General features: G+C 37.0%; 1 protein-coding gene across 3 annotated transcripts in view; it reads right to left on the bottom strand.

Annotated features, from left to right (window-relative positions):
• Positions 1-12,840, bottom strand: part of LOC128891030 (actin-binding protein WASF3) — a 53,672-nt gene that overhangs the window by 18,679 nt on the left and 22,153 nt on the right. The gene's annotated exons all lie outside the window — the stretch shown is intronic.

Genomic DNA, 12,840 nt, shown 5'->3' on the forward strand with positions numbered 1-12,840 from the left:
GGATGCTATAATTGTAGTAACGAGTAGCTTGGATCAACGTAACGGTGACCTTTAAATGTTGCTCGTCTTGCGTAAGACGATCACGAGAACTGAGTTAAAGCTTCATTCACTAGCCTCTGAATGAACAAGATCTCCTTTGCTATCCAGAGAGAAAGAGTGAAACGACGTCTCTAATTTGAATTCAAATTTGCAAAGCTCTCAAGATAGTAAATATGGATTATCTTATACATATACATATGTGTGATAAGTCACGTTTTAATTACGTAAAAGCAAACGAGGCAAAGAACTTGGATATATTTGTTCGATGGAAAAACGATGTGTACGCGTCAGCGCGTTAGCGAAAGGTTGGCGAACAATAACCGCAGGCGTCATTCTAATTTACTTAACACGCATTAGCGAGTGGCAATGACTTGGTCGTCGGTTAATCGTGTCCGCGTTCAACTCGATCCATTCTGGTCCGCATGTGTGGTTACGAAAACCAATGCTCCATATGCTGTCCATATGGACGTGCGACTACGCATGCGAGAAACCCCCGCATACGCTTATGCGAACGTACATACATGTACACCTAGCTCAATGGTAATCCTCTTTCAAGTGCGCCTACCAGTCACCTTTGACAACACGCATGCTTCGCACTCGAATGTAGAATTATGAAATACGCACGGAGTTATTGCGTAAACATCTACTTGACTTTCAATAACCACCGGTGTAATCGAAAAACTTATTGTTAAATTAGCGAATAGCTAATAGCGAATAGCTAATAGCGAATAGCTAATAGCGAATACCAATTAAATTAGGTATTTAATTGGTAATACTAACAAGTGATACATGTCTTTTATTGAATTGTCTTGCCAGATCTGTGGTGATATAACAGTATAAATATATTTGAGAAAAAAATATTACTTTATATCTCTGACACGGTGATTGACAAATTAATTCTCGTAAAAATTTCTATGAGGTTGAAGTTTTGTCTTGAGATAATTACAAACAATGTAATTCAACATTTATTGTAGGACTTATTTTTGTAACCTCATCAAAATTCAAGAATTCTATCCAGATGTACTTTTCCTTTAGCACTTCGCCCTTAAATTAATTTATTTAGTTGCTTAGTGAATTTCTTGTTGTTCATAAATGCATATGGTGATTGGATGAAACGTATTTTACGTAGATACGATTTCCATATCGGCATATGTATTGGCATTCTTAGACTAGTCCTTCTTATTTCTACATATACATTTTATCTATTCTTTTTGTTATAGAAATAGGGCCAAATTAGGGTTGAAACGTTCAAGTACAATATTATTATTCAAATGAAATACTAAACTCTTGCTGGTCAAATTTTTACATAAACACAATGCAGATCTTGCAAACGATTCATTAAATATTCATCGATTTGTAGTAAGCAGTAGATAGTATACCGAATTATTTAAATTAAACTTCTGTCGACTATTGTTAGTTTCCTACCACAGTATTCGATATGACAAGGAGGTCTCGTATGCTCATGCATAAAGTTAAAAGGGAAAGTGTCTAACTGTTGAAGATAAAGTTAAAACCGGTTAAAATCGAATCGAATCGATAAGACTTATTAGATACTCTTAAAAATTCAATTAATCGATCGAATAATTAAAAGACAATTAATACTAACAACTAATGATATCGATTTTCAGAAAATGGTCTTGAAAACTCGATTCATTGATTAAATAATTAAAACAGAATTAATACTAACAACCGATGACACGAGTTTCAAGAACATGATCCTGATACTTCATTCAATCGAGTAAAGTAAATAATTAAAGTGCAAATTTTACGAAGCACGACTTCAAAAGTTGCAACGTGAGCGTAATTGGAATACATATGACTGAAATAGTAAATCGCTGCATCAATATCAGTAGCAAACTACCATTGAAGGCCTAGTAAGGATCTACGAATTGGTTTCCAGCTCAAAGAGACTTTCGCGAAGATATTTGCTCGGTAGAGCGGAGATCGACAAATAGCGTAGCGGCTCGATTGTTCGAGGAAGAAGGTAACGCGATAAAGGCTTCGAGAATGTCACTACCGAGGAAACGTGGAATTCCAGGCGTGCGTGTTGTGCACGTGTAGCCAGCGGCAGTCTCGCGTCGTAGATACGATTCGAGGCACGCGTGTCGTCCAACTGATATTGCGAAATCGCTGCACGTCGATGCATTAACATAAGTTGCTCATTGTTGCCGACGACGCCGGCGATTGCGCGTTATATATTCACTGGGCCCCAAAACAAAAACAGAACATAGAACCCCGTCGAAAGAAACAGAACGTTTTTAAGTATCGGAAGAATCGAGCTGTCTCTCGAGTCACTTTTGTTGACGTTTCGTAGCGCCTTTAGAATGATCTCCAAGTGTCAGAAGTAACATTATAAAATTAATTTTATGAACGCGTGCAATTGATTTTTGTGATTATAATTCTTTTCGAAGACGACTCAAAATGTTAATGAGAGCTGTATCGATATTTTTAAATTCTATTTCATTTTAGTCGGCTGACAAAATAAACAGACGACACAATTCATTTTATCGTTCAATGCGTGTAATTATATTTTATATTCATAACTCGTTTTCAATAAGACTCGAGACGTCGATACGATCACCCGTGCGAGACCGCTCGATCGTCTTCCTTATATTTATATATGCAAACGTAGCAAAGAAATCGGAGGTTGTTTTTATTTGTCGCCTGTTATTCGAATAAAAAATGTTTTGGCGAAAATGCATTCGACAGTAACTATCAAAATTAATTAACACGTTGATCTCCATGTCACCCACACGTGGGTGACAGTGCTTTCCACTGAAGAACTAACAAAATTAATTCCGAACGTCGAGCAATCAAAGGGAACGAATTTAAATGAAATTCATGAATTTTGATGAAATTACAAGAATAAGTACGACGATAAATGTTTGATTATGCAGACCCCGATAGTTTAAATAATATTTCATTTTAGTAGAAACTTTAAAGTATATTTGTCAGCCAGTCAACGTGTCAAAAGTATCAGTAAAAATATCAGTAAAAATATCAGTTCTCGAGCGTGGAATCCGCGAAGACAACGAGCCTAACGCAATTTCGCGAGTGTAACGTCAGGAACACGTAGAACACCGTGTCCCGGATTACCTGGCGAAGGCAAGCACACGTTCGTAAGTTGGCGCAGTACCACGACCTAAATTTCCCGTTCGTTAAATATTTCATGTTGCAGTCGTGACCGACTGCGGAGGCGATAGCCGACGAAAAGCAGATACACCTCACGGCGCGAATGTGCCGACGATTCATCTCGTTCGTCGATAACGACACTCAAACCGTGCACGGGCCGAGATAAAACGCTATTTCTGATGTACGCAGAAGCCACTCCGCGCGCGGCTGGTATCTACCAACATTTCGTCAGGTATATTTACAAGACGCATCGTGCGGCTCGTTTTGCGCCACGTTTCACCTACGGTTCTTGGTTAACGCGTTCTCTGCCACGTGCACCGTTTTCGGTACTCGCTGAAAGCTCGTTTCTCTACCGAGCGATAGTTGCCGGTGGATAACGCATGTCTGTCAAACATATTAACACGTTCATCGCCACGTCACCCATGAATGAGTGACAGTGCCTTTTACTGAAGAACTAAAAAATATTAACATTGGAAGTTAATTGCCAAAGAAAATGAATTTGTACGAAACACTTGAATTTCGGTGAAGTTACAGAAATAAATATCACGATAAATGTTTCATTATGTAGTCCTCGATAGTTGGTAAATAAAATTCAATCGCGGTAGAAATTTTAGCGTGGCAATAAACGTGTTAAACAGTTACACTACTTTGCTCGCTCGAATATTCAGGCTCGATCAAGAATTTTTATTGGAGCGATAACAAGATTTTATGTACATCGAAAAGTACATGAATGTATCGTATAAGTATTTAAATGGAAAATAATCGTATTTTCTTCATTTTTACAAAAATCCCGGCTTGGCAGACGATTTAGTGGAGCGTCCCCAAAAATGAACGGTTTTGCGGTGGGTACGATAAATCAAACCAGGTCCGAGCTACAACAATGAAACAAAATTAGTTTCCGTAGTTCGGAAGCTAGCGAAATACATAATCGTTTTAAGAATATGCATTATTAATAAAATTTTTAATAAAATCGTTCCAAGGTAATACATTAAGATGTTTTTCTGTTTCATTTTCCAAAATACCTAATTGTATAAAAATTTCATATTTCAGAGAATAGTAAAAAGACCCGTATGTATTTTTGTAATAAAATTTACATAATATAAAATATTATAGGTAAACAACTAAAGAGCTTCTTTCGTTGATTAATTGCAAGCCTCAGCAATCCGCCCACCCACAGGTGTGTTATTTCTGTGGTGTGCACGTGGTCTGCGTTAAAAAATAAATTGAGTATTACGTTTCAACGGCATACGTGCCTTTAAGAATACGTATATGACGAATGGAGGCACTGTCACGTGGAATATGCTACAACGTTTCAGTCACTGTTACAAACGCTAGCTTCTGACAGCGTGACGTTGTCATGAAAGAAACTTTGTTATGACATGCACCAGTTCTGTCTTCGATGTACCGAATTCGTAACTATGGCGCTCCACACGTGCGTATAAACTAATGCCGTTTGTACGTCGAACTCAAGTTCCGTGTTGGGTTCTAATAGTCACGCTAAGCTCGAGCGTTGTACGAAAGGTTTCTTCTTACCTCGAAGAAGACACGAAGGTGTTGCCGAAGGTGTTATATTTAGTAATGCGTTTATCGTGTTACTTTATAAAAATTAGATACGCAGCTTGTAGAAAATATTTCACGAAAGAAAGGTGAAAGCTAGTAGAAACACGTTACAGTTTAAAAATTAACGCTAGCGTAGGGGTATCTACGAAAAATAAGGCAAGGCACGGAGATTTGAACCCATGATCCATGATTGATTTCATTATACATATAGAGTTAATACTTGTATGCGAATATTATTAATAGATAAGAAGTTTATGTTACGAACTTCATAGTGGAAGTTTATGAATATATGGTACTTGGAAATACGAAAAGATACATGCTACATTGTTTGCAAGATAAGAGATACTTTCATTTAAATTTTATTTCTTCACCTATATCTATAGAATATGAATTTTCATAAACATCCGCGCTTTAATTATTAATATCAATGAGAGAGTCGTGGACGTTTATATTTTAGCTAGAGAAAATTTAATTTTTCCATGAATTAAAAATCATACGAAATGGTAAGACAAATGATAGCAGTTGAGCGCCAACCAATTCCGAAATTCCATTCGCAACCGGTAGCCAACAAGCATTACATAAGGGAAAGTAGGTTATACTAAATTATCCAGTACAGTGATCCACCTTGATGAAACGTGGTGCATCGGGCATTGTATGCCTTGCTGTGCTTATTCATGAAATGGGAACCTTGGGACTTCGTTCAATGACACTCAAGAACCACAAATTATCGGTTACGTAACTTCATAAATAAAATAAATATATAACACGTGTTGCTTGTGCTATTTAAAAAGGATACGATGAAGTATGTAATAAGGCATAAATTATTAACATAATGATTTCGATGAGATCCTCGGATTCTTTTAATTACAATTCGTGTAAAACAAAATTTAACTCGACCGTAAAAATAATAAAAGCAAATGTATAAGGGCGGAATGCCCTTAAAAAAAAAAAAAAAAAAAAAAGATAAACAAATTATTTCTCATATAATTAGGTATGAGCATTATTAGTCTTGACGGAATAACTAATAATTATATTGTATATTTTATTTACTCGGGCTTCCATAAATGTACTCGCCATATAAAAATTGACGCTATCTACCAAAGAGTCTCTTTCTGTCAATTTATATATACATATTTACGAATAATTGTTTCTAAAAAGGAGTTTCATTTTTAAGATTCATAGATTAATAACCTAATATATAAACGTTATCAATGGATAATGATAGTAATAATAATAATAGATTCATTTGTTAATTTAGAATTAATATAAACTTTGCAAGTTACATAGAATAAAGTGCAAACGCGAGCTTCGCACGAGCATTGTGATATTTATTTAGCAATGATAGAAATTTAGCGAGATTAAATTACTCGTGTCGATGAACTACAGGTGCAGGTAACTCCACGCTATATTTGGGTCATTGATAAAGGAAGGATACGAGTCGTTGGGGTTACTAACGACAGGTTGAATAAATTATACCGACGGTTACGCGTTAGGAGAGGAACGTGCAGATAGAGCTACGTGAACCTGCACCCGACTTTTATGAAATTAATTTGTTTTACGGAAAATAATAGTATTTCGTTTGTACTTCATTGTGCCAACAATAGTTTCGTTTGTATCCTCATAAATTAATAAACAATAAGTAAGAATATTGTTGATAATAAGTAAGAATAAAAATATTCTTTAAAACTACCATGAATAAAAAAAAAATAAGAAATTTTTCAATCGGTCAAACAAATTCATTTATTTATAGATAGCTCGTAAACGATTTATTCGTAAACGTAAGCTTAGGATTTAAGTAAGACATTTTGTATCAAAGAAATATTTTGTAATGGGTATATATATTAAGTGTAAAAGCTTACGGACACGATATACATAATATATTTAATCAGAGACTTATACAATAAAAGGTTACATAACATAAGAGAAAAAAGCACATGGTGTTTCACACCATATTAGCACCGGACTGTTACGGCGCCACATAGAGATGGATGCAGGAACTACTTCATATTTTAACATTCATGTTTAAATATAGTTATATTCGTATATTATGTTGTGTACTGCTATATTCAAAGTTTGCATTGATTTGCAGGCGGTTGTAAGAACTATTTTCCCTAGTGTTTACATCTCAGACAGTGTTCTGAACTCTGTCGTGCTCCCACTAAGCAAAAGTCAACTCGCGAAAATATCTGTGCTCGGGTTGGTACATCAAGAAGATGTCTGAAGTACACGGACGAACACCCTCGAGGACACACGGTTCTCATTAGCGGTTAGCGGTTACTTACGTTACGGAACGAAGACTTCAATTAAACTTAATCCTCGAGAAGCTCGTGACCTCTCAATAGAGCCAGGGCTACGTTTACCCTTCCATGATTCTAATATCACCGAGGTTTATCCTTCGCTACAATCACTTCGTCTACTACGAGCCTATTTATATATGTACGCTTTACAATTCCAATGTTTTGAAATTTATCAAGTGTATCATTGGTTACCTACTTACAATGCTGAATTTTGGGATACAAACAAGACTTTTAAGGAGCTATTATTGTATATGCTCGCAAAAGATAAAGATTCTTTCTATTATTTCACATAATAAATAATTATGGGATGTAAATGTTTTTATACGTAATAATAGACATATTAAATTGTTAATATAAAATTTGTATTCTTTATTTTTAATAATCCTTTTTGTTGATATTGCATTCGTTCTACGTTTATTTAATTCTAGCTTTATATTAGCTTGCATTTGCATTCATTAGGTTGTCCGAAAAGTTTCTTTCGTAATTTGCACTCAATTATTTTGTGCAGCAGCGTTTATACGAATAGACAATCTAATTTCCAAGATGTCGATGTTGTAACAGTAATGGAGCAAAATGAATCGTACACAATTCAATAACATTACATTCAGTAACATTAGACATAAAATATCGCGTTGTGTATTACTTATTAATAAAACGAAAGAAATTTTTGAGACGACCCGATACTTAGATACCTTTCTCCATAATTCTCCCATTACTGTGGTTACAATCAAACATAGCTACGGTCCCTGCGGGTGGCTTATGGCCGATACCTTTTATCAGATGCAGATTGAAAAAAAAAAAAATACGTGATTCATTTCATATTCGACAAACCAACGAAACAAAAATTTATTATCTCGATCAAATTCAAATTCATCGCATATCAAGCTGATCAGATACGGAACTAAAAACGGTTGATTCATTTCGGTCTCGCCCTGTACTGGTTCGAGATTCGAGAAATCCCATCGATTTTCGCTCACGTTTCGTTGGGAATTACGAAACAACACCCAACCCCTCTTCCCGATCAACGGTGAGCTCTCGCAGAAAGGAAATAGGACTAAAGTCACCTTCGTTCACCCCCAATGGTGAACGTTAAATTGGCAGAAATGTGTACCGGGGTGTAATGCGTCAGCTCTTTCGATAACAGAACTAGCTACCCCTCGTACAATAAAAAGGGGAAGCGGATGACGTCACCCGCGTATCCATGGCTCCCACGGACACGATTCTATCGTCAGCGTGTACGAAATCCGCTGAAGCGTGTTACACGCCCGTTTATGTCTCTGATTGTACACGGAAATATTCTCAAAGGGACCGAATATGGTCAAATGTATAGAAAAACTGGGTAACGAAAAAGTAGAGAACGAAACGTTGGATATAGGGCTAAATCAGACTTTTTACCTAATTTTGTATACCTTTTCAATAAAATTTTTAAACGTTACATCAGCTGGCCTGCGTATTGTAAAGCGTAAACTATCTAATAATTTAGCAAAATATAATTTTTCTTTTAGTTGGGCAAATTGTAATTTTTTATTGTTAATAATCGTTAACGACTGATAAAATAAAGAACGTGTTCTTTTATTTAGGGCTAAATTAGACTTTTTACGAACAAAATTTTAAACAACTTTTTTATCAAGTTAAAATAGGATAAAAAGTTCGATAGAATTAATTGTTTGTTTCCATCCTAAAAAAAATTCACGAAAATCCGCTTTTTCTAGACCTCCTAATTCAGGATACCCCCTTAAGAAGATTAAAGACCACAGGGTGTACGAGTAATCAGCCTTCCAGTGAACTTTGTCGATAGAGCCGCATCGTAAGGAGGATTCTCGAATCGAAAAGCATTTCTTCGCAGTTCGATGGGAAGCCCGCATGCAATATTGATCAAGCCGGTTGGTAAATTGGACCGAGAGAACTGGGTGGTCGTTGGCTGGGCAGGCGTGATGCGGTTTCCCTTCCGATCGTGAGTCGTGAGTCACTGTGTGCCAAACCGAACCCCGCTTTATTGCTCGACAGCGTCGAGAGCCCGGTTATTCGCGTGCCTTACATTTCGTGCCTACTGTGCTAACACCGTCCTTATCGATCGAATCTACAAAGAACGAGAACAGGGATTTCCTCCAAGATCGTATTTCAAATGAAATGGAACACGACGATCGGTCTGTCCCGTCGCCAACACACGTCAAGAGATGAGTTTATTCTTTTTCACGCTATGCTTTATCTGAGAAGCACTTGCACGTGCTGCTCCATATTTTAGACAACGCTCGAAACTAACACCCTGTTCAACCGTGTATCTCTCAATTACACAATCGTTTATGCACATCGATTCCTTATATAATCGAACTGCGAATTTTTATGGAAGATAAAATTTTCGTAAACGTACCTAGAACAATCAAACCCGAATAGAAATTTATTTCACTCTGAAAATATTATGATACGAACTTTACTTTCAACATTTTTTACATTATTGCATACTGTGTGCATTTTTTGTAGTATTTCGCGCATTTTGATTTCTACTTGTGATCATGACTATTTGTATAAAAAAAAAAAAAAAAATCATGTAAATCGAAAGAATTCCTTCACTTCAATTGTGAAGTAAAACTAAAATACAAGTGAAAAACAAAAGATATCATAGATAAATATAAAAGTGTAAAAAAGAAAGATTTGTAATTCTTACTTTAAAACATTTATCAAGCGATTGTGTGGAGATGAATGACAATTTCCTTCCAAGCATGGAGTTTAAGGGATACGAAAAAGAATACAGACAATTTGAACTGAAATGGATGATGTGACCGGTGCGCGAAGTAAAATTAATTATAAATGATTGAACGTCGAAATGAAATTGCAAGTATACTATGTATTGTAACGGGCCAATCGTCCGTGGAAATTCTGTACCGAGCGTGTCGAATAACAGCTTTTCCTAGCTGTCCACGCTCGGACCGTCACTGTATACAGGGTGTCGCAAAAATGTTGGAGGTCCTTGAAAGGGGTGGTTCGGGAGATGATTTGAAACAACTTTTTCCTTTGGAAAAATGTCGAATGGGGCTTCGTTAAGTAGATATTAATAAAAAAAAACCGACCAATCAGAGCGCGCGGATACCGGTGGAGCGGCCGCGGTAGCGAAGGCTACGCGCTGAGCGGCCGCGTCAATATCCTTCGATGCACGTCGAGTCACTTGTTCGCGTACGAGAGCGGCTACCTAGCGCGTAGCCATCGCTATCGCGGCCGCTCCAACGGTATACGCGCGCTCCGATTGGTCAGTGTTTTCCGTTAATATCTCCTCAACGAAGCCTCGGACAACAATTTCGCTAAGGAAAAAGTTGTTTCAAATCACCCCCTGAACCACCCTTTTCAAGGACCTCCAACATTTTTGGGATAAAACGATTATCCAGATAAACTTTTGCTCATAACATTCTACTACTATCTACATAAATGAAAATATGCTCTGATACTGATACGAATCAGAAACTATGATACTACCACGTCGAGCATAAAATATAATAGACCAGACATTCTCGACACTTGCTTTGGACTCCGGTATTGCTCACGGTTCTAATTGTCGCGCATAATATCGCATTCGAGCTTATTTGCACGCGCACTATCGATAGCACACGGGACAAAGAGCTCCAATGCCAATGAGATAACGAACACACAGCCTCCCTAGTCGATACGCGCAGGTCGTTATTTGGGTTAACGTCCATTTTAAACACTCAACTAGATTCGTGCCATTTACGGAGTTCCTGTGCATTAGTTGGCTATAATAGGTCCGTTGTTAGGGACATGCCGGTAAGAGGATATTAGGCGAGTTACTACGTGTAGAAATTAATTCTGTGCCTCTATATTCGACCCTTTATAACTAGACTGCGGACCTTTTCGTGCAAAATAAAATCTTTGCAAATCGTGCATACGCAAAATTGAACTCAAGTAGGAATTTATTTTATTCTGCAAATATTATGCAATGAACTTCACTTCCAATCGTTTTTTATATTCTTGCATACTATATTGCATAATATATATATTATAATATGTAAAAAAGTATTGAAAGTAAAGCTCGTATTATATTAGGTTGTCCCGAAAGTTTCTTTCGCGAGTTGCACTCAATTATTTGACGTGGTCGTGTTTCTATAAATAGACGATCTAATTTCATAGATATTCATGTTGTAACAGTAATGGAGGAAAATGAATCGTGCACAATTCAGTAACGTAACATAAAACACAAACTATCGTGCATGTATTACTTATTAATAAAGCGAAAGAAACTTTTCGGACGACCTAATAATATTTACAGAGTAAAATAAATTCCTGTGTATTCCTTTCATTAAACCCTGTTGTTTAATTGATGCATTAATTGAGACTTCTGCTTCGTAATTAAAATTACATGTGAGTCGATAAACGGAACCTTGATACATACTTGATATAATTTTCTCTTACATTCTCGCATTCTCTATATGACCATTTTTTGATCTAGTTAAGCATGTCGCCTATCCCCTAGGCAGCGCCTATGAATTCGTAGAAGCGCGATACACATGCCAGCGTTAAAACGTAGGCAGAAAATTGACCGTGGCAAGATGGACACTCGAGTACTTAAGTGCTACACTCTGTACGTAGGGGTCCGGGCTAACTTGACCCCCCGATTGCGCGCCCGTCCACCTTTACCGTATAATCCCCGACTTAAGCGGATCTGCCACATGCGTGGACGTTTCCGGTCGGTATCGCGCAAGGGTAACGTAAACCGAGGCTGCACGCGAACCAGGCGTCGCGTCGCAGAAAACCTGCAGATAACAGGGTCGTGGGCAGCGGTCGTGTGTAGGTACTAGGTACCTGTATCGGATCCAAATCGACGCGGTCAATCGAGGGAATCGAATGTCACGAACCGGTTACGGATTGGTTAACCTTGCTATCGCCACGGCGTACATCGACGAACAGAAAAAAAAAAAAAAATAAAAATAAAAGACGACCGACTCGTTCACCGAGTTAGTGCGGTTTAGGTCCGTGCGCCGCTGTCGCGTACCACCGTAACGATGTACTAGAAAGTACGGCGAATCGACGCTATTTTCCGATACTACGATATTTATATTTTCCTGTATAAATTTTATGTTTCGTTAGCTTTGTCATCTTCGGAACTTGAGGTCATCGGAGAAAGAAAAAAAAGTATACATATCGAATCGAGAAACCTCCTCCTTTTCGAAGTCGGTTAAAAATGATCGTAGCTTTAATGTTCTTTCCTAAATTGTTTGTAATGTTAATCCTTCGCGATTCAGACTTTCTGATTTCGGCACATTTTTGTCCGAATCGCAAAAGGTTATTAAACGTGGCATTTGCTAATATTTTGTTAGCGAAGAAGAGTTGGAGAACCGAAGTTATTATTAAAGTTATTAAGAAATTTAATTTTACTTAAATTATTTTATATATTATTAACGTATCAAATTTGTATATTCATGTTTACTTTTATATTTATATCGTTTGATTTGTTAGGTATATATACATATATATGCTTTACCAAACTACAAATTGTCTCCATTATTTTACACTGCTCTGAATTAATAATGCTGAATGAAAACAATACAGACATCAAACGATCAATGAAACGGTGTTACGTAGGGACACCTGATGCAATCGGCGTTAGCATAACATTCTAAGCTCAGTGTATATCGACACAAACCCTGGAATGGAATGAGAACAGTACTGTTTTCTATTTCAAAGGTTGACGACCATTCATGTTAAGGTACCTCGATTCAAAGAAAAAGAAAAACGGTTCGAAAGACATCGATAATAAAGAGTTTAAATTGAGATTCAACTATCCTCGACAACGCCGAAGGGACAA

This window comes from Hylaeus anthracinus, unplaced genomic scaffold (assembly GCF_026225885.1).
Source record: "Hylaeus anthracinus isolate JK02 unplaced genomic scaffold, UHH_iyHylAnth1.0_haploid 12001, whole genome shotgun sequence".
Lineage (NCBI taxonomy): Eukaryota > Metazoa > Arthropoda > Insecta > Hymenoptera > Colletidae > Hylaeus > Hylaeus anthracinus.